We start from the raw sequence: 22,186 nt of genomic DNA on the forward strand, positions 1-22,186 counted from the left end.
AGATCCCTAGCAATTTGTTTCAAATGGGAGTGACAAGGACAAATGAACATTCTTTCAAACTACACTTGATTACCAGAGGCCTCACATTTAGTTGGCCTGATAACTACAATATGAGGTAGCGTTTTTGATTGAATTTTAAGTAGATTTTCTGTAAAATTTAAATGTCGTATACGATTTTCTTTTTCTAATTGTTTTATTAATTCGATAAAAAAGATCCATCGTTTTATAACTTGTCCTTTTAAAGTTCTCTCATCCATCAGTTATCAAAGAATAAATTCTACTCCTTCTCCGTGTTCCTTTCTCATCATCATCGGCAGCAACAACAGCACCAGCAGTAATAGTAGTAGCAGCAGGAAGCGGAGGTGAATTAAATGATATAACGGTCATGACTGATCGAGAAGATATTTGCATGGCGTAGTTACATACTTTTAACTTCTGTGTAGGAATCAAAACGTGAAGGCTTGTTTTTTTTCTGGTTTGGTTCAGAGTTTGTTACATTTCATAGAGGTACGCAACGTTGAATATGATTTACGATCTAGGGAGTCCGAAACGAGTTCATAAAGAGGTGAAGCTGTCAGCTTTTCGAAAGGGTAATAACAGTTGACATGAATCAAATTTCCTTAAACGAAATATATCATTGATTCACTTTTATAGCAGCATACTTATTGCTATGCTTTACAGTAACTGCCATGATTGTTTTAAGCGTATTCTTCTCTTTTTGTATGCAATAAATTCCTAAATATTTAGATAAACGGTTCAGTAGAAAACTGCTGCCTATACATACATTCAAACATACACAGTGAGGAAGAGACCGATAGATAGATAGATAGATAGATAGATAGATAGATAGATAGATAGATAGATAGATAGATAGATAGATAGATAGATAGATAGATAGATAGATAGATAGATAGATAGATAGATAGATAGATAGATAGATAGATAGATACATATTTTTAAAATATATATCGAGAAAGATCGTTTTTATTGTTAAACTTTTTTTTAATAACATTAGCCAAATGTTATAGATTTGAAAATAAAATGTAAAGCAATTTCTGTGTGCATCAGAATTTATGCTTTTTAATCTACAACGCTTCTCGAAAATCTGTTAAACCATCTAGGTATAACACAGAAATGTGTTTTCTCTTTTGTACTAGGCCGAAGAACCGTACGTTTTATAGTGTTATGATAATGAGAAAATAGATATAATTGAAGTTCAAGCCTTTCCAATAAGACATAATTTTTCGGAGCAACCATCCTATTCTACGGTGAAGAAAGCTCCTATATACTGAAAAAGCATTGCAGTGTACATATATATCTATGTGTGTGTGTGTGTGGTTCCTCTGCTTTGTGACAGAAGTAGTTACAAAGAGTGAGAGAAAGTTGTGGTGTAGCCCACCATGGTGTAACTCACTATGGTGTGGTAAACTTTCAGACCCTAGACTAGATTGCAATGGTTCAGCTCTCCCCCCGTTAAAAGCCACCGTTTACAGAATAAGCATAACAACGTAGCTTTTGCGCCCCTATGGTGAGTGGATCTTCAAGTTGCCACATGCATTCTTAGTAGCATAGAGTAGGCTCGAATTAGAGATTATTCTTTGTGGCTAATGGCGTGAGTTCTGATTGGAAGAAGAAGAAGAAGAAGAAGAAGAAGAAGAAGAAGAAGAAGAAGAAGAAGAAGAAAAAGAAGAGAAGAAGACGAAGAAGAAGAAAAAGAAAAAGAAGACGAAGAAGAAGAAAAGGAAGAAGAAAAAGAAGAAGAAGAAGAAGAAGAAGAAGAAGAAAAAGAAAAAGAAGACGAAGAAGAAGAAAAAGAAGAAGAAGAAGAAGGAGACGAAGAAGAAGAAGAAGAAGAACGACAACAACAACAACAACAACAACAACAACAACTGACTGGTTTCCGCCTTCTTTTTGTGGTGATGGAAGAAGCGGCGAGATACTATAACGTTCAAAATTACGTCAAATGTTCTAAGAAGTGAAAAAATGCGTCTCAAGTTGGACTCGAACTCAGTATGTATAACTCTGATTAGTAGAAATTTACTTCTTGCTACATTGCTAGCCATTAAATGTGTTGAGCATATTAACAACCTACTGATTTAACTCGATTATACATATATCTTGATCAAATTAGACGAACACCATAGAATAAACTTAAGCTTCAGGCAAATCAAGTCTCACAACCTGATTTCCATTATTTGTTATTGCAATTTAGCATTTCACCTACGTCATTAATGCCCTTGAGAAAGGCATAAACATCGCAAAGTCTTATTTCCCCTTCCCATAGAGTTCTAAGGTATGGTCTCCTATAAAAGAAATCAATTTCTTGATCAAATTAGCCTTCACACTCTACTGACTAGAGTAAATTCCTTGTCTGTGGAGATAGCGAGAGGCAGAGAGAGAGAGAGAGACAGAGAGAGACGGAGAGAGACAGAGAGAGAGAGTAGAGGGTGGGAGGGGAAAACTGAGACAGAGTGACAAGGGTTTTCTCCCTTAAGGTTTATTTTATTAAGTCTCAACTTCATTGAACAGAAGTTCAGAGAAAAGATCACAGGGGCGGCAAACAATATTTAGTTTCTTCTGAGATCAATATTTACGACTATTCATCATCATCACCATCATCACCATCAACATCATCATCATCATCATCATTATCATCATCATCACCGTCCTCTTCCCCATCATCAACATCATCATCATCACCGTCATCATCATCATCATCTTCAGCATCATCGTTGTCGTCGTCATCGTCGTCGTTGTCATCATCATCATCATCATCATCATCATCATCATCATCATCATCATCATCATCTTCAGCATCATCACAACCGTCGTGATTATAATAAAAACATTAAAAATGAAAAGAGAAAGGCAACAAATAATATTAGAATCATTACATTCCATTCTTCAACTTGAAAAGTTTTTAACGTCGATAGTAATAGAGAGACTATTTCTATTTTATCATCATCATCATTATTATTATTATTATTATTATTATTATTATTATTATTATTATTATTATTTCTTAACGTTGTTGTTATCATAATTGTTATTATTAGCAGAAACATCATCATTATTATCTTCATCATCATCATCATCATCATCATCATCATCATCGCTGCTGCTATTATTTGAGGTTTGAAATGACGGACAACAAAAGATCGCCATATTAAATGCTGTAACTTTATCGTTATCTCCTTTTCATCTCTCCAGTATCAATAAAATAACTAGTAGGCATGTGTATTCCTTCAACTGAATAGGTTATACACCTCCCTAAATATTTGTAGCCATTTCTATATTAAATGCAAGAAATCGTTATGATCGTTGTTACCGAGACTGAGACTAAGGCATAAATCGTTGAGACCGAACTCAATGATTTTACATTCTTTTTTATCCAATTATGTCCTTCACCGTCCCGTGTTCAATCCTATCGAACAGGGGTTCTCATACAGTTTTTATCTATGTACGTCTTTTATTCTTATTTTTTTCAGGTGAACACTCATAGTCATTCAATGTTTAAAAACTAGTTTTGCAGAAGCTTCTAAATTCCTATTTCTTTTCCACACATTAACCTGTGTAGGTTGAACTATGTAAAATGTTAGAGAAAGCAATCTAGCTGTTCCTGGCAATGCCTATCAATAGCTACATTTAAGGTAAAATTTCTTCAGGGACCGTTAAACCTATTGTGCATCCCCAATTAACTATTTTGTTACCTACTGATACCAACACTATATATATATATATATATATATATATATATATATATATATATATATATCTTTTACTCTTTTACTTGTTTCAGTCATTTGACTGCGGCCATGCTGGAGCACTGCCTTGGTCGAGCAAATCGACCCCGGGACTTATTCGTTGTAAGCCCAGTACTTATTCTATCGGTCTCTTTTGCCGAACCGCTAAGTGACGGGGACGTAAACATACCAGCATCGGTTGTCAAGCAATGCTAGGGGGACAAACACAGACACACAAACATATACACACACATACATATATGTATACATATATACGACAGGCTTCTTTCAGCTTCCGTCTACCAAATCCACTCACAAGGCATTGGTCGGCCCGGGGCTATAGCAGAAGACACTTGCCCAAGATGCCACGCAGTGGGACTGAATCCGGAACCATGTGGTTGGTAAGCAAGCTACTTACCACGGCGCATGGCTCTTTGGTTAGAGTGTAGAGCTCACGATCGTGAGGTTGTGAGTTCGATTCCTGGACAGGGCTATGTGTTGTGTTCTTGAGCAAGACACTTTATTTCACGTGGCTCCAGTTAACTCAGCTGTAGAAATGAGTTACGACATCAGTGTTGTAGAGAGGGGAGGCTGGTATGCATGGGTGACTGCTGGCCTTCCACAAAAAATCTTGCCCGGATTTGTGCTTCGGAGGGTAACTTTCGAGGTGCAATCCCATGGCCATTCATGACAGAAGGGGATCTCCTCCTATAGTTTAGGTATCAGTTAGAGGAGTTTAATACCTCTAAGGTATAGTTTAATAATTTACAACCCGATCTACTTGCCCAACGGAACAATAAACTAGCCAATATACTACAGTGAAACCTCTCCCCAGCGAAATAACCAGCTCAAGAACAAAATATAATGTAAGACTAATTAATTTAGCCTCAATTACCGTCACCTTGTGTATCAATTATTTTCGCATTCTCACCGATGTATCAATCTCTTTTTCGTATTCTGAAGAGATTTACTAAAACTAGTAAATTGAAACGATCATAAATGCTACCTCCTTTGCTATTTAATTAAATGAAAGTCATACCAGTGAAAACGATGTTTCCCCTTGTAATTTACAGCCATTTTTCTTCTCGTATATATTAATATATATATACACACACACACACACACACACAATATATATATATATATATATATTATATATATATATATATATATATATATATATATATATTATATATATGTTAATAAAATAGAATATATGCATATATATAAACATATATGTACGTACCTACCTCTACATGTACATATACACGCATATATGTGTACAGGACACCAAAAAGACGTCGAACACATAGAGAGACGAAACACATAGACACAAACCAAGGAACAAGACAAGCAAAAAAAGGAGAGATACAGGACAATAAGCACAACGAAAAATCCCCTTCTTCAGTCGCTAAGATTTCATCTACTAAACGTTTCGAAGGATAAAAGCGAGACGTATACTTCGAAGAAAAATTCCTTCCCGCGAAAAGCAAATCAATTAAAATTCTGAGATCTTTTCGCAGAGGGGTAAAAAAAAGCAAGACGGTAACGACAGTACAAACATATAAACAGTAAAAAATATATATATAAACAGTGGAAAAATAAATATATAACAGGGAGAGACAAGACAAGGAGAACAAGATAAGAAGGGCTGTTAACGCCAGACGAAAAAAGTATTGTAAACGCTGGATTATCGTGGAAGACAGAGAGGGAAATTTTGTCAACCAGAAGCCTTGCAAGGCGGGCGAGAAAGGACAGGATAGCAGTTACGACGGAAGTATCGTCGCAGATGGATGACGGGAATGGGGGAGGAGGAGCAAGAGGAAGAGAGAGAAGAAGGGGAATGGTGCGAGGAGACCATGAAGAATGGTGAAAGGGAGAGAGAGAATGAAGAATGAGAGAGAGAGGAAGAGAAAGTTAAGTGAGGGAAAAAAAGACGAAAAAGGGAATGGGAGAGAAGAAGAAAGATGCAGAATCGCGTGAGAGTTAATATCAAGGCTAACTTGATAAACAGAACAATCTTACTTAGTAGGGTGCGTGCGTTTAATCGTATAATATGTTAATAAAATAGAATATATGCATATATATAAACATATAGGTACGTACCTACCTCTACATGTACATATACACGCATATATGTGTACAGGACACCAAAAAGACGTCGAACACTTAGAGAGACGAAACACATAGACACAAACCAAGGAACAAGACAAGCAAAAAAAAGGAGAGATACAGGACAATAAGCACATATATATATATATGTGTGTGTGTGTGTGTGTGTGGATTGGTCGCTGTTTAATTACGTATTTAGGACTTGGTTGTAATTTACTTATTGAATTCATTTACCGATACAGTTATACATAGGGGAAATGCGTTTGAAAGTTGTGGGTTTCTTTTGTATGTTTGTTCCCAAACAACACTTATTTTAGTGCTATTGACTCCGCCGTTACTGCCCAGGTGTCGAAATCATAATGATATACCTGGGGCAGCTAATGTTAGAGGTATTTTGGATTGTTGGTACGGCTGTTTTTGTATGTGGAATAATATTATAACACATCCTTTTGTTATATATATATATATAAGTTAACACATACAGTCACACTTCAATTCTACCATGGTTTTCACAACTTGATTTCAAGTTAGGAGAGTGTCTTCACATCTATACAGAATGTGTATAAAAAACACATTAGAAAACCACCAGACACCTGTATTTCAGCTTATTTGTACCATTTCACTGATAGGCAATTAAGAGAAGCCTGTCCCTGTATATAGAATTTAGAGCATAAAATGCTTGCTGAAGCGTGCTAAAGCCCGTCATTTGGTAATAAAAATTCATATGAGTATGCACAACAACAAAAATCAATACAGAGCACGCGAACACCTTCCTTCAAACTGGAACTTGATCCTGGTTTTAAATATCAGTAGTAGTTTGGATCAATGCTATGTATAAAGTAATCAGAAACTGAAACACAGAATTCCTGTCCACTTTACGAGGTTTCCTTTATGGGATTTCATTTCCTGGTGGGAAAGAGAGAGTCAAAATTTTGACGACATATCGAATATTGCAAGATATACAACAAATTATGAAATGAAGATATAGTCTGATACATTAAAGCAGAGTTGCCTAAACCAAAATCAACAAAAGGGTCAGCTAGTACTGGTAAATTATGCACTGAATTAATACAGCAACCTAAAGCTGGTAGTTTGAAATTATTTCACCCAATTTTTACGCTGAAGAATTTTTTTTTTTACAAAGCTTTGGCAGAAAAGAAACTAAATTAGTAGTCTCTTATTCAATGTACCATATTCTGGCTCTTCATCCGGTAAAGATACGACTGATAAGCAGAATTCTTGTGCAATCCATTATAGATGTCAGACAATTAAAAACTTTATATAAATCTACAATAAAAGGTTTTGCATAGTGGAAAGAAAATATTACTTCTGACGTGTGTGTTTATGTGTGTGTGTGTGCCTATGTGTGTGTTTATGTGTATGTTTTTATGTGTGGTGTGACTGTGTGCGCGCGTGTGTGTATGGTTTCCGTATTTCTCTTGCAAGATTACTGATGTGAACTGATGTTTTGAAACAAATTGTGTTGCATCTTGTAATGATTCTCCCGACATACAGCAAGCAATATGTACTAAGTTGAGAGAAAAGTGCTTTCGGATTTTTATTGGTGATTTTTGGCAACTTGTATCTTCGGTTCATATCACTAATTAGATACAACCTGTGATCCGAACGTTGCTCAATTGCTTATTCGTTCTTTTCCATGTATAACATACAAAGAGTTATAGTTTGTTCTTTATTTTACAGCTTTCATAACGATTAATGAAAAAATTACAATTAGAACCATTTAACACTCCTTGTAGAAACAAAACAGACAGTGCAAATGCAGCGATAAAAGAAACTAATGATGTGGAAGGCCCAGGAAATCTCAACGAACGAGAGACACAGTACTGGTTAAAGCGTTTCAAGGAAGTTGATACCAGCCTTGAAGACAAATCAAGGCTCGGTAGAAATTCTATTGCGGAAAATAAAATTCTTGCTTGCAAAGGTTGAACAACAGTCAAGCATAGGCAATCGTACATTGCCGACAAAACTTGGTATTTCACAAAACACCATCAATCGACATCTCCGCAAGCCAGGCCTTGTGAACAGACGCTATCGAGAAGATCCTCATGTAATGACCAATGACCATAGTCAATAATATGGGAACAGTTGAAAACAAATTCTGACAAATCCATGAGACGTTCGTTTTCGATATCGAATTCTAGCTAGACATGTTTAAAAAGTGGATTTATTTACGCAATTTTAATCAGAGAAATAAGTGGTTTCGATTCAGCGAGGCTTCATACCAACTTGTCAATCACAGGCAGTTTGAAGAGATGGCCGCATTATGTCTTTCGGGGAATATTGAGGGGTGTGTTGCACTTAGAGCTTTTCGCAGATGGCCATACTGTGAATACCAACCTTTAAATTCAACGAATGCATGGGGTATATAATGCTTTGATCGTCCGCTACTTGGCATTGTTCAATTACAGCATTATGCCCTACCACACGCTGCCTATGTAACCAACTACAATCATGATGAAATTGAGGGGCTGTATGTGCGGCTTCACCCTGCCTAATGTCAGGAACCTGCACCGTTAAATTACGCCCTTCTTTGAGCCATGGTTATTTCTCGCACCGTTAGAGGTTCAACAATTTGGATAAGGTTGAAAACGGGTGCAGGTTTTTTTTTTTACCTCTAAACCTAAAATGGTATAATTGAGCTTCTGATACAAGAGTCAACAGAATATGATGGGATATATTTTTAAAATCTTTTGTATGTAATTTCTTGAACTATTAATTTAAGCTTGGGATGCCCGCACTCGCTCACACAGATACGCGTCACGTGCGCACGTACACACACCCACACACTCTCCCACACTCACACACATACACACACACTCCACACACAAACTCACGTAACAGTCATATTTATAATGATGGCTTAATTTGTATAAGATATGTGTGTCGGAAAAATGAAGAACCGTTAAGAATCAGCAAAATTTGTTGCACAAATTCTTTAGAAAACTTTACAAGCTGGTGTCTTGCAGCGTCACTTACATCGTAATTGATTCCAAAATCCGTAAGCAGAATTACTAAGGTTCAGACTTACCTAGTCTTATCTAGTCCGTCGCAGGCGGTTATTATATATTTTCTATCTTGTTAATGTAATTTACTCTTCGTTCTTATCTTGGTTGCATTATTTTCTTATTGACATTTGAAGTGTTCTTATTTCTCAGAGGACTACAATTTTTTTCTTGTACTTTTTTTTATTTCATAAACATTCGAGTGCTATATTACATCATATAAGTGTTATATTATATGTATTATAATGTTTCTATACTTGAGTATATCAATTTCTTGTATAATTTACTTCGGTCTTTGACCTCCAGAAATATTTGAATTCTTAATTCTGCTTAGTAGACAGTTTTTATATAATAATATTCTGTTATATTTCTACAGTATTTTTTTCCAATTTTCTTTTGATGCTATTAATACATATATCCGTTGTGTCTATATGTGTGTGGGGTATGTATACCCCCCACACACGCAGACACACACATACTTATTTCACTATGTATGCATCTATATAAGCGTAAATATTTTTGCGTTTGTGCGTTTGCTTATGTCAATGCATAAAAACAGGAAAATGTTTACACATTTGTATTAGAAACACAACTCTTTTTGCGTTAAATCTTTTTCCTGTATGGCATTGCTAGAAGAATGTCGGTGGTCGACCTGTGAGAAATAGCAGCAAAATCTTTCACCAAATGTATAACTGATGTCTAAAATGCAAGGATTATTTAGATAATTAAGTTGTAAAGATAGCATGTCCGAAAACAAAATACATTATTTTCATATTTTATCTCGAATACGCTCTGTCATACATCTCCTCGCAAGTAGTTATATTGGTGTTACTGTATGTGCATGCGTGAAGTCGCATGGCTCAGTGGTTAGAGCGTCGAACTTACGATCGTGAGGTTGTGAGTTCGAATCCCGGACCGGGCAAGCCACTTTATTTCACGTTGCTCCAGTGAAATCAAATGTAGAAATGAGTTGCGACGTCACAGATGCCGAGCTCTATCGGCCTTGGATAACACTGGTGGCGTGGAGAGGAGAGGCCGGTGTGCATGGGCGACTGCTGGTCTTCCATAAACTACCTTGCCCGGACTTGTGCCTGGGAGGGTAATTTTTCTAGGTGCAATCCAATGACCAGTATTGACCGAAGTGGGGGTCTCAGTATGAACATGCATGTGTGTCTATGTCTATTGGCTTCACGTTACGGCCACCTTAAGTTACGAGGTGTCACATTGGGAGTAATTGTAACGTATGACCTTGAGCTTCGGGATACTGAAACTTACATTAACTTGTATAAATTTTAATAATTTAAAAACGACTTATTCTTCTTAGACAAAGGCCCATTCTCGACGTCTTACCTCATATCAATGCATAGTTAGCAATTTGGAAATATGTAATCACAAGACATATACATACGTAAATTAGCAAACATATGTCCATGTGTATTTGCGTGCATTACTATAAACACTTGCGATGTGTGGGTGAAATTCGTCACTATGAATATTTGTCTCTATAAGAGATATAAAATTCTAGTCACAATAAGTTTGTGTCTTTGTGACTTTCTCTCTCTCTTCCTATATGTATATATATATGTGGAGGCGCAATGGCCCAGTAGTTTGGGCAGCGGACTCGCGGTCGTAGGATCGCGGTTTCGATTCCCAGACCGGGCGTTGTGAGTGTTTATTGAGCGAAAACACCTAAAGCTCCACGAGGCTCCGGCAGGGGATGGTGGTGATCCCTGCTGTACTCTTTCGCTACAATTTACTCTCACTCTTTCTTCTGTTGGCCCGCTCGCTTAGCCAGCGGGGTGGCGTCATTTGAAGGCTAAAAAACAATGCGAAGCGTATTGTGACCAGCGTTATGTAACAGCATCTGGTAGCCTGGTCGGTCACGGTGATCACGGTGATATATATATATATATATATATATATATATATAGAGAGAGAGAGAGAGAGAGACAGACAGACAGACAGAGAAGCATGTTATTTCACAAATTACACACGTGTTGTTGGCGATTTCTTTTCCTTCTTTTTACTCGTCTCTTTCTCCTTTTCCGACGAAGACCCATGCACGAAACGACAAATTCTCTCCTGAAGAGCTGTATGCGTGTTAATCCTATTTTGTTGCAGTATCTGGACCTGTATTTTGATGGCGATGTTAGTATCTTCGGAGCCATGCAGTGGCACACGATCAGGATTTTGTTTAACTCTGAATAGAAAAAAGTTTCATGCAAGTACTTCCTGAATTTTACATATGTTTCCCGAATTCTTTCTATGGAACCGAGTCTTAACCTCTGCAGTGTTTCCCAGTAACCACCTGTTACATTGTAAAAATCATCTTTGCGTAGCTTTGCTTGAATGCTTCAACTTCTGCCCCTGTCCAAATTTAGGACCAGCTGTCTAAGCGGCTGAGGAGAAATGCCTCAAGGGGTATGTTCATGATTTCCTGTCCTCTCGTTCTGAATGTTCTGAGGATGTATCCGGCCAGTCAACTGTAATTTATTGACAGCTTAGTACTATGTACACGGAGCGCACTGATTATGATACACGAATTGCAATCCCTCCAGCGCCAGTGTATACTGTCTGCATTTCATTGAGCTTCAAGTGCTGGTCACACAGGGCTTGGAATTTCCCAACAGATAAATTGCATGTTATCGCCCTCAGCGTAGCTCTATATTGGATGAAACTCGTATTCCATGGTCGCAGCATCTCAAGGTTTTTGAATTTTCTGAGATCCTTTTGCATCATCTGCACCACACATATGTAGGCATCGGAGCAGTTGTGTGGTAAGTAGCTTGATTACAAACCACATGGTTCCCGGTTCCGTCCCGCTGCGTGACAACTTGGGCAAGTGTATTCTACTATAGCCTCGGCACGACCAAAGCCTTGTGAGTGGATTCGGTAGATGGAAACTGAAAGAAGACTGTCGTATATATGTATATATATATACATATATATATATGTGTGTGTGTGTGTGTGGTGTGTGTGTGTGTTTGTCCCCCCAACATCGCTTGACAACCGATGCTGGTGTGTTTACGTCTCCGTAATTAGCGGTTCGGCAAAAGAGAAGGATAGAATAAGTACTAGGTATCGAAAGATTACGTTCTGGGGGCGATTTGTTCGACTAAAGGCGGTGCTCAGCATGGTGACAATCAGATGACTGAAACAATTAAAGGGGTAAAAGAATAATAGTATAAACACATACCTACAAACAGACATACACACGCACGCATGCACACGCACACACATGTTATACATACATATACACACATATATATATATATGTATGTACATCTATGCATTGGGTCATCCCATAAATAATGAAGTTTTTTTTCAATTGCACGAACTAAAAGTCTGAGGCTGACGGTATAAACTACCTGCATCAATTTACTATAAAGGCTGGTAGTGCTTTTACCATGTATTATTCTTAGTGCAAGTGTTGAAGAGTGCAGTTCGAATTTAACAGTCGTTTTTTCAAAGCTATAATGGAAGTGACAAAGTAGCATATGCGGCATATTTTACTTTATGAGTTCAATAAAGGCAACAACACAACGGAAAGTGTTAGGAATATTAATGCATTATGGGGATCGGACAATAAGCGTATGCCAGTGTTAACCGTCGTTCCCGGAAATTCCAAGCTGAAAACTACACCCTAGAAGATTAACATCGTCCTGGAAGATCTGTAGAGCTAGACGAGGACGCCCTGCAAAATTCCATCTTAACTATTGAGGAACTAGCAGAGAAGCTTGCATATAATCATTCTACCATTAATTGAAACCTGCGTCCCATCGAAATAATTAGCAAATTGGGTCAATGGGTTCCTCACAAAATTTCCGAGTCTAATCGTGCGCAGAGAGTGAATGTGTGCTCTTCTTTGCTGTCACGTCTCACGAATAAACCTATTTTGGACCGAATAGTGACTGGTGACGAGGAATGCGTTCTCTATAAAAACGTCAAGCGCCGAAGACAGGGTGTAGGGAAAGGAGAAACACTGGCCCCCAGGTTAAATAAGGTCTTCACCTACGTAAGCTTTTGTTATCTATTTGGTGGGATATGAAAGGTTTAGTCCACTTTTAACTTTTAAACCCAAACAAAACGATAACAATGGAGAACTACTGCGAGTAGCTTGAGTGTCTTAAGTCAGCGCTAAAAGAAAAATAACCATCTTTGTTTTCAAGACGAAAAGTGTTTTTCCATTAGGATAATGCTCGGTCACACACAGCGAGGATGACATTCCAAAGGTTGGAGCAGTTTGAATGGGAAACGATATCCAACTCACCATATTCGCCGGACATTACTCCATCTGATTATCACTAATTCCGCAGTCTTCAAAACCATTTGGACGGGAAAACATGTGAATTCTGTTGTAGATGAGGTGAGAATAGAACTGGAGGAGTATTTTTCGTCACGGACATGTGAATTTTGGAAGAGGGGCCTTGTAAGTTTAACAGATAGATGGAAGGGCATTGTAGAAAATGAAGGAGAGTATATCTTTGAATTAAAAAATAAATTATTTTAATTTTGAAAAGTAAAAGAAGTATAAAAAAATCCGTATATTGATGGGATAACCCAATGTGTATGTATTTTTGTACATATATATATATATATCAAGTAGTTGTAGGTAAGCTCTAAAAAGCAATGATATTTATGATAAGGAATCCCAGGACAGAAGTAACTGCCATTCTCCCACCCATCCTTGCTTATAGCCAGTTTAAATTTTGATTACAACTTACCCGAGAATGATATTACATTTCTTAAATATTACTTAAATTATGTCTCTTCGAATTTCCTTGTGTGAATATTGTACTGCGTGTGTTTAGAAATAAGCATCGTCATGCATAAGTGTGTTATGATCAATCTTCATATAACTCACTTTATAATATGAAAATCAATAGAAAAATTAATTTCGATTTATGGGATTTCATATTACATTAAGATAATCAGGAAGGCGATGGATTCCTGTATAACACAATGCGCGAATCCGTTCCAGTAATGTATTCTATAAAACGTGAACAAGCACTAGAGAATAAAAATCCTATTTTCTTCTCTCAGTCTTCCTGTATAGACAGTTGTAATTATTAATTGATAATTACAAGAATCAGTTAATGAGTACATTTCTCACAATATTTTTGATCTTGAGAAGCATTCCGTTTGATATTGAGTTAAATGTTGGTAGTAACAATATGAATTTATACATGATTTGCTGAGTCGGGTGTCTAATTTTCATTTGTGCCTCTTACTAAATAACCCGATGGTGGTTATATTGAATATTTGTATTGAAGTGAGGATGAAAATAACGTAAAACGTGTGTCGAAATCTCAGTGGTCAAGGCTAAAATGGATGTTTAGTCTACTTTTTATTTGTGCCTCTTACTAAATAACCCGATGGTGGTTATATTGAATATTTGTATTGAAGTGAGGATGAAAATAACGTAAAACGTGTGTCGAATTCTCATTGGTCAAGGCTAAAATGGATGTTTAGTCTACTTTTTATTTGTGCCTCTTCCTAAATATCCCGATGGTGGTTATATTGAATATTTGTATTGAAGTGAGGATGAAAATAACGTGAAACTTGTGTCGAAATCTCAGTGGTCGAGGCTAAAATGGATGTTTACGATTCTTGTAGATAATCATGATAATCATTGTTGAGCGAGTGCCTACCGACCATTGTAATGTTTAATTGCCTTCATTGATAACACGATGGGTATCAGTGGGGTCAGTTCTAGAGTGGATCGCAATTCTGGAAGCTAAAAGCTAAAAGTATGATTTGGAAAATTTGTCAGCAGGAGGCTGTCTGCAACGAAGAATAATAATAGATTGTGAGTGGGTGCAAGATGAAAACTCAGAAATTAAATCATATTATATATATATATATATATATATATACATATTTGTGTGTGTGCGTATGAGTGTGTGTGTGTGTGTATATATATATATATTATATATATATATATATATATATATAATGTATATATATATACATATATAAAGATATATATATATATATATATATATATATATAATATATATATATATAAATCTATGTTTATAGAAATGTGTATATATGTGTAAAAGTGTATATTCATACATTATTTCTTCATTTTACTATTACGTACAATCATAAAACCATGAGTGTATATCTATACGTGTATTTACGTACAAACATTTATATCTGAAAGCTTACTACACTCATATATATATATATATATATATATATATATATATAGAGAGAGAGAGAGAGAGGAGAGAGAGAGAGAGAAAGAGAGAGAGAGAGACATACTTATTTGTGTCTGTGTACGAATAGGTTCATATATGTGTGTGTATGTATTTATCTATGCATGTATGAACTATGTGTTTACGGAAAGAACTTTAGTTTTGTGAATCTAATCAATACTTTATCATTTTCTAGAAGAAAATCTGGCTGTTTTATTTTAGCATCACTGTTTTATTTTTAATACTTCTCTTAACCTCCCTTTCTTTACCAAAAATACCTTCTGTTGCATCGATATTCAGCATCTTGTAAAATGATTGAAACGTAAATATTTTAGAATTAGTAGTTTTCAACTTGTAAAGAATCATAACGTATGGTTGCATTCATAAAGAGAATTTTTTTGTCCTTTTTTTGTATTGTTATTTCATTTTATACTTCGTTTTTCCTTGAATACTTTTGTGACGTTTGAGGGTCAAATTAGTTTGTTAAACCTTGTTACGATTCTTCCGAACAATAACACAAATTCTTTTTTCAAAATTTCTGTCTGTGATAAATTTTATTTTTTACGTTTTGCCGTAAATATTACAATAGTTCAGAGCCACATATCTGTGAATTCATACTACCGTTTTAAACATTTGGCTTTCCTTTCTCAAATTTCTCATGTCCTATAAACATATCTAGTTAATGTACCATTGCAATCTGACTGTGAATAGGAACGATATAGAGACACAGTTCAACGCTCTAAACAGCAGCTGCAATTATTAATTCGTAATTGATATATTTACAATGTTCTGTTAAACTCTTCTCTAAAATCGAGAGTAGGGATTAAGCACCTCTAACGACATTGATATAAACACACGAAGCAATATAAATCACGTTCTTAGTAATCGAACATTGCATTGGTTAAGGAAAAGCACTTGCATCACCACTAGTAAATTCCCGTAAGGCAAATGCAGAATGAGAAAGTTACACATTGTGTTTCCTCATCGTTAATACCTTGCGTCCATTAGCTGATGCTCGCAATATTTTGTTAAAGCTTACTTTGGGATGGAATGCAGCAGCAACAACTCCTCCGCAAATTCCAAGCCTTGAAAGATGAAATACACAATAACAGTTATTCGATAACATTTTGAGTAAATATTCGTTAGACTCTGAGCGATTGCTTACAGGACAATTCCTCCTCACACAAGACAAAACATCTCCAGAATTGAGTCACCCCAGAGGGCTCTCACTAAACAAATTGAAGGCATGGCTGCTCTCGATTATTGGGATCGCCTTAAAGCCTTGAAACTTTACTCCCTCCAGCGTCGCCGTGAGCGGTACATCATTTGTACGATGTGGAAAATATACCGCCAACTTTGCCCAAACGACCTAAACATTAGCTTCAAGGTTCATCCAAGACTTGGACCACGGGCTATACGTCCCCTGCCCAATTCAAGATCACAATATACATGTACACTGCAACATAATTTCTTTTCCTCAACAGGCCCTGCTCTATTTAACATTGTCCCGAGGGAGATCAAAGAGGAAAGGATCCCATCAACTCTAAACAGAGTCTGGATAGATTCCTTCAAAGAATACCAGATAAGCCACCCATAACTGGATACAACTCACCCAACAAGAACTCACTACTTGAACAAAACTTGACTTAAACAAAACTTGACTTAAACAGGATTCGAATAATCCTATCAGGTGGTGCTATTAAGTTAGACATGGCCTGGACCAATCTTTGGTCGAAACATATCTAAGTTTATCTAAGTTTATATCATTAACTTCGTACAGCTATTACTTAAATAATTTTTTTCTTTACACTTATTTTGTATGTTACCACGCTGATTTGAAACACATCTGTTGTATTTGTCTTCGGTCTTGAAGATAACCGATACAAGATCATTAGCTCTCAGTCCCTCTCATCTCGGACCAGATGGCTAATCGCTTTATTGTCTGCAGGGGTTACGAGCTGTTGACTGCATTCTCAGGTGTACATGAAATACGAACGCTTCACTTGTTCAGTTGCCAAACGCAATATGTTTTAATGTTGAGCATATATATAAAAAAACAGAAAGCGGCAATATCATGAGAACATCCCATACTGGATCTTTTGCAATCTACTTTTTCATAAGAAGCAAAATAGCTGCTGTTCCAGCTGCTTAGATATTTCTTGTAATGCCGAACAGACTACAATTGTGTACTATAATAGTATTTTATACTATTTTACTGAATCTATTAATCATAGAATTTTAAGATTGCAATATTGCCACAAAACTTGAGATAGAGCATATGTGATTTAATCGGACCAAGTTCTTTACTGGTAGTCGAGAATGAGAAAAACCGTATAAATATAGAACTAAATATCAATAGCGTCAAACTTTTAGTCCGACACTTTTACGCCACCGCATTTCCGTCTACGCAATAATAGCAATGATTTTCGATATTACACGTTTGTAGAATAAACATAGAATAAACAATATTAATAGCTTCAAATATTTCCATATTTTAGGAGTGTAAGTATTGTGTAAAATCTTCTTGTAATGTTGAGGGAGTAATCTGGGGAGTTACAAACTTTCCCTATTGTGACATTCGCAAAATTTGAGTGGTATAGTAATTTTTTTTATAAAGTTCTGTGGGTGTAGGCATGTGCGTTTTGTATGAAACCAATTTCATCACCATATTATTTCTAAAATACTTGTGTAAGCAACCTCATAGATCTGAATATATTTGTATACCATTCAAAGAAATTCAGATTTCCATGTCCTGAATTCGTTACCTTCATCAGGATTCTTCGTTTGCCAATAATTTAAGAACTAAGTTTCTTTTAAACTGAATATTTCATAAACAATCCACAGGTTGCATTGTTAGGAACATGGTATGCAACGAATCTAATTTCAGGCAACTTAATCTAATTAGTTATTACATATATCCTCTAACATTTATCACTTTACCGTTTCTCTCGTTTTTCATTCCTCCTCTCTAACGTGATTTATTTTGAAACTCTTCGGCGTCGTAAATGCTGTATATGGGCATAGGTCTCATTTCTGAAGAGATATTTCGTTGAAAGTAAAGCGGCGAGCTGGCAGAAGCGTTAGCACGCCGGGCGAAATGCTTAGCGATATTTCGTCTGCCGCTACGTTCTAAGTTCAAATTCCTGCACTGGAGTCGATATAATCGACTTAATCCGTTTGTCTGTCTTTGTTTTTCCTCTCTGTGTTTAGCCCGTTGTAGGTAGTAAAGAAATAGATATTTCGTCTGCCGCTACGTTCTGAGTTCAAATTCCACCGAGGTCGACGTCGGGGATTCTTTGTTGAAAATCTCCAATCAGATCACTCATTAGATTGTCTTAATTTCACTTATCAAGAACTAGAATATAAATGTTCTTAGTTAGCAGTTTTATACTTTTTCGATAGTTGAACACATTACAATTTACATCAAATCTAAGCACATGCACTAGCGTAGGTCATTAAAAAGAATCCGGTTTTTCTAAATACAGAAGCATGTATGACTTTACAGACAACACGCGGCATACCTACGGGCCAGGAGAGTGTAATTCAGCAGATCAAAAAGATGTTGCATATTCTAACAGAAGAATATCGTAATAAGAAATTAGCATTTCAAATCGTCTTTCTCCAACCTATTTTTACATTATATTCCTGTTCGTTATCAAAGAAGAATTATTCATGTGAAAGATAAGCATTCTTTATTTTCCTACATATTTGTCTACATCGTAATTTAAAGATCTACTTACAGTTGCATCATTTTACTTTTTTTATTTGTTTATTACCAGAAGCGTAATCGCGATTTCTTTTTCAAAGAAATTAAAATAAATTATTGATAAATTTATATGTAAGCTAATCATTTCTAACAACTTACTTTCTTCTCTTTTTAATTAAGCTGTAAGGATTTTAGTCAGCAGAAACGTGTTCATCTGTTGACTATTAATTAGCAAGGAATACCAAGAGATCCATAACTAAATAAACAATCGTGACAGAAGGCGGAAATTTTCTGAAACTCATCGTGGGTGTTTACGAAGCTAACTAACGATAAACCGAAAAGTGCCTTTCAATATTTTCAAATATTTATATATTCTATTCCATTGTTGCGCAGTATTATTTACAGGATGGGGAATTCAAACTATGGGATCGATTTTGTTTAGTTCTATGTCGTTATATGTGAATGAGTATCTTCCAGGCTTGCAGTTATGATAATGAGCTTTAGCTGAAGCATTTCTGTGTGCCTGTAACCTACTTCAATTTCCATCACTTTACACAACTTCATAACGAGTGCGCTGCCTAAAAGGCATGAATATCATGATTTCATTGGTATTTGCTATGCCAAACACGGAATACACACACACATAGACACACACAAATATATCTCTTCTGGTGACGTGGATTCGAGCCCCACCGGTAGCTTTCGAATATTTCTATCCAAAAGGTGTTTTCAACACAATATTTTCATATTATTATTAGAGATGAATTGTTGCGTGTGCTTAGAGATAGTTCAACAAATAATTATTTCACGTTCTTTAGAAGCTTTATAAAAGTCTTATGATGCAAATATATGTATATATTCTTTTATTTGTTTTAACCACGGCCTTGCTGGAGTACCTTGAGGGGTGTTAGTCAAAGACAGCGACACCTAGTACTCATTCTATCGATCACTTTTGCCGAACCTTTCTGTTGCGGATTCATTAACGCATTAGCAACGGTTGTTAAGTGATGATGCGGGTACAAACGCACACACAGACACAGACACACACAGACACATATACAGCTTGGTGTATAGTTTAAAATGTTATTGAGTGCAAAAGTGATGTCTATTGTCTAAAAGAAATCTTTCTGTTTTCCTATCAAAAAGCATATATTGGATGTGTTTTATGTCTACCTGTGTGTATGTGCATGCGTGTGTGTGTGGTGTGTATGTGTGTGTGTGTGTCTCTCTCTCTCTCTCTCTCTCTCTCTCCCTCTCTCTCGCTCTCTCTCTCTCTCTCTCCTCTCTCTCTCTCTCTCTCTCTCTCTGTATGTATGTATTGAAGTTTCTTTCAATATGTTTTGAAAAATTACCAGCTGCGAGTCGATGTGTGTGAAGGATTTCTCTCCTTGAAAACAAGAATTAGGACTTTTCTTTGAGTTAGATGGATTCTTTTGAGTGTCTCCACCTGTGTGTATGTGTGTTTTTGTGATGCTTTCTTTTTTTTGTATGTGTGTACATCCGTGTATGTGTGTGTGTACAGATGTGTGTGTGTGTGTGCGTGTCTTTATGATGCTTTCTTTTGTATATGTGTGGGTTTGTGTGTACTTGTGATGTTTTCTTTTTTGTGTATGTGTTATGTTTGTGTGTGTGTGTTTCTGGTGTTCTCTATTGTATGTGTATGTGAGTGTATGTGTGTGTGTGTGTTTGTGTGTGTGTTCTGGCATATATGTATATTTCATACAAGATTTAGGAGGTGATGGGAAGTATATTTTTAAAATGATAATATGTAGAAAATTGTTTTAAATTGTTTTTAAGTACCTGTTATTATATATTGGTTGTGGGTGGATCTTTACTTAATTGTGGTTTATACTTGCTGATAAATTGTCTTTCTTTATTCAGAGTTTGTGGCTGATTGAAGGAATCTGAGCACTTGCAGAGGGGAAATATTTTGAAATTAGATAAGACCATTCCTGCACAAGTTGCAATGTGGCTGCTTAAAGGAATTTTTCTTGTGCATTTTCTCGGATCTGCTGGCGATGGGTCATCATTCTGTTGCATAACGATCCACCCGTCTGGCCTATGTAATTATATTGGCAACCATTGCATGTGATTTGGTAGATCAGGTTTTTCATGTTGCACGTGAGATTAGACTGACTGAGGTTTGGCAAGTTTAAATTCTGGTCCCTCAATTAGGTAAAGGTAAGTGTCGCAGTTTGTTCTCTCACATTTTATGCCCGTTGTGTTGGGGGTTTCTTTGTGTGTACTTGCTCCGATGACCATGGGTTTTTGTGTTTGGGCTACCTTTTGCTTTTGATGATTTGTTGTCTCTCTAAGATTTTTCTCATTTTTTCATTTGCAAATAACATGGGGAGGTGTCTCTGGGTGTGATCAAATATTTCGGTGTTCTTGAGATTGAAGGTTGACACGAATGGTAGGACATTTTCTTTCGTTTTTGTTTTTGTTTGTTTTTTTTCCATTTGATTGATATCCATTTCTTTTGCCTTGTTTATTCCGTTGGTGATTATGCCAGGGGGAAGGATCTTTGGATAAGTGTGTCTTTCAGTTCCTCCTGTCATTGTTCACGTTTGAATGGTTCTGATAATATGGTACAAATTCGCTTTGCCAGGTTGAAGAGAATGTTGAGTTTGGTGTGTTTCGGGTGAGATGACGTGAAAAGTTTGTACAATATGTCCGTTTCTATATTCCCATCTTGGTTTTTGATTAGGATATCTAGAAAGGCAAGTTTTTTGTGGGGGTTAAACTCCATTGTGAACTAGATGTTATTGCTGCGGTTGTTTATCATGTTTTTGAATTCAGTTAACTTGTCAATGTTTTCCTGCCATAAAATAAAGCAATCATCTTGGTATCTTTTCCATTTATTTCTTAGTCGTGTATGGAACGTGTCACTAAATATTAGATGATGATTTATCATGTCTAGGTCGTCTCTATGTATCAGGTCATCCTATGAGTTCTGTCCAAATTTTTAATAAAGAAAACAAAAGATCAAATGTCATATTTAATTGAAAATTAATCATCAATGTACTTTTCCTGATTATCTATGACTTACTTTCATCTATTTACAAGCTTTGTAATCCCATCAATGTAAAACTCTTTTGGTTTCAAAGCGAAGAACTGTAAAATGTCAGTTTCGACCTCCTCCTGGCTTGCGAAAGTTATCTCCCGCAAATGATCCTGTAAACTATGAAAGAAATGGTAGTCTGAAGGAGCAAGGTTGGGAGAATATTGTGGATGAGAAATTTTTTCCCAACCAAGGTCTTCAATTTCTGTGATATGATCTTTGCAGTGTGGGGTCGCGCATTGTCCTAATGAAATATCACTCCTTTTCGATTCTCTAAAGTGGGTCATTTCTTTGTTCAAAGCTTCGTTGAAACGCTCTAATTATTGACAGTAGACTTG

Source organism: Octopus sinensis, linkage group LG2 (genome assembly GCF_006345805.1).
Source record: "Octopus sinensis linkage group LG2, ASM634580v1, whole genome shotgun sequence".
Taxonomy (NCBI): Eukaryota; Metazoa; Mollusca; class Cephalopoda; order Octopoda; family Octopodidae; genus Octopus; species Octopus sinensis.